The sequence below is a fragment of the Erythranthe guttata genome, chromosome 2, assembly GCF_056151865.1.
Source record: "Erythranthe guttata isolate IM_541 chromosome 2, IM_541, whole genome shotgun sequence".
Lineage (NCBI taxonomy): Eukaryota > Viridiplantae > Streptophyta > Magnoliopsida > Lamiales > Phrymaceae > Erythranthe > Erythranthe guttata.
In genome coordinates this window covers 14462477-14464563 of record NC_142534.1, presented here as the reverse complement: position 1 = coordinate 14464563, position 2087 = coordinate 14462477, and the positions used below count along the sequence as shown (strand labels likewise).

The 2087-nt window shown below is 31.7% G+C and overlaps 1 long non-coding RNA gene across 1 annotated transcript; it reads right to left on the bottom strand.

The window, feature by feature from the left end:
• Positions 1 to 953: 953 nt before the first annotated feature.
• On the bottom strand, positions 954 to 1557 carry LOC148772417 (uncharacterized). Its single transcript, XR_016030108.1, has 3 exons — positions 1475 to 1557; positions 1257 to 1378; positions 954 to 1161 (listed from the first exon to the last, which is right to left on the bottom strand). It is a non-coding gene; the product is annotated as an uncharacterized LOC148772417 (long non-coding RNA).
• Positions 1558 to 2087: the final 530 nt, after the last annotated feature.

Sequence of the window (2087 nt, the reverse complement as noted above, 5' to 3'; positions counted from 1 at the left end):
TAAATAGAAATGCAAGCTGGAAAATTATGAGAGACCAATTAAAATGAATCCCTACAAAAATCGTTGCTATCATTTTCGAAAGAAACATTCCGCCCATCAAAATATTGATTTTGTATTAATTAGTTGGTGTTGAATTCGTCTATTCGCGACGCATGCTTTGACAAACGATCGATTCTGAATTATAAAGTATTAGTAAACTCTTAGAAATACTATTATATATATAGGGAGTGTGTGCTGCATGGGATTCCAGTAAGTCGAACAGTCGAAACCTGTTATAATTTAAAAGTAATTTTCTTTTAATAATTTATAAGTTTTACACAAAATTATTTACAAAATAAAATGAATGATTGATCGTAAAATCTTAATTGAAACCTGCACCGTGAATAACATTAATAATAAAATGTCAAAATTAATTTAAACTTAGTACGTTAGAACCACAAACCATTAAAAAGCGTAATTAAATTCAAAGTTTTATAAGACAACATTTAAATTAAAATACAGAATTATATATAAAAGTTTTGACATATAAGAGATAATTTTATTTGTGTCTTATAAATTATTAGTTTATTATACTACATAATACTCCCTCCTTTCCTCAATAGTTGTCACTTTTGTTAGTTGCACACATATAAAGAAATTAAATAAATATGTATAGATAGTAGTAAAATGTATAGTAAATCACTAAAATGCCCATGCCATTAATTAATTTTTAAATAATTATATTTCAATTAAGGGTTTTTTGCAAAAACCACCCCTGTGTAATCTCGAATTGCTGAAAACGACCTCATGTTAAAATAATTAGCAAATACCCCCCTATAAAAATTAGTCAAAGGCAATAAGGCCCTTAAGAGTTCACCGTGCACTTCACTCGCCATGGATGAGAGTGGGGGTTCGTTTTTTGACACAAAATACCAAAATGCAACCATTTTAATTTTATAAGTACCAAAATGAAGTTTTTAAAATTTTCAATTGAGTCCTTTATATTTTCAATTAAGCCATCTTCTTCAACCTCAACAGTAAACCTCCAATTTTTTCACCATGATTTTTTTCCAGCAAAAACCATCAACCAAATCCATATCTGAACATGAAGTTCATTTCTATTCGAAATCCAAGAAAACAAACAGGAAGAAAAACGGCGCCTCCAAATTTTTCGGCACATCCCTGCCCAAACAAAAAAATATACAAAAACCCTTCAAAGAACTTTCTTCCAATTTCCATAGCATTTTCTTTTAATTTGTGAAAATTATAATTCGTACCTTCAGGAAGAAGAAGAAGAATGTCAAACTCGAAGAATCATTTGCCGACTCTCCGATTCCACCACGCCGCCGCCACTGCCTTTCAATGCCACCACCGCTATTTTTTTAGTATTCAGAAGCAACTGCAGAAAGATTAATTAAATCGTATACACACTTTTTTCTTCGGATTAGAAAAAAAATAAAAAATACAATCCCCACCCACCACAATCCCCACCCACCATTGTCAGCAACCATGCTTTTCCTTTTCCTAGCAATGAAGATGAGAGAAGGTGGTTTGCTCCGTTTTGTGTGATAATATTTTTTTCATTTCTTTTTTTTTTAAAATGAAAATTACTAAAAAAACATATTAGGGGTAGTTTAGTCATTTCATATAAGTCAACCATCAATTTTGAAGTAAGGGGCAGTGTGTTTCGTAAAACACAACATAGGGGGGTCCTTGCTAATATTTTTAACACGAGGACTTTTTCGGCAATTCGAAATTTCACAGGGGGTTATGTGCAATTAGCTCTTCAATTAATTATGAGTGAGGAAGGGCAAAATTGAAAGATTGCAATTAATTATTCATTGGAATAGTAAAATGGCAAAAGTGACAAAAACTAGGTCATTTTATTCGCGTTCATGTACATTGCAATTGTTTTTTTAAGATAATCGATTAAAGAATTATTTAATGAATACAATTTAATTGATGGTGATATACTAACATCGACTTGAGAAATCTTCCCTTAGACAGCAAGAAAATGAATTAGGTGAAACCGATATGAACGCCTAAACCAACCAAGATGTGCCACGTGTACACAAGTGGCCGCCCATGAAAACGTTGTTCAACCCAAC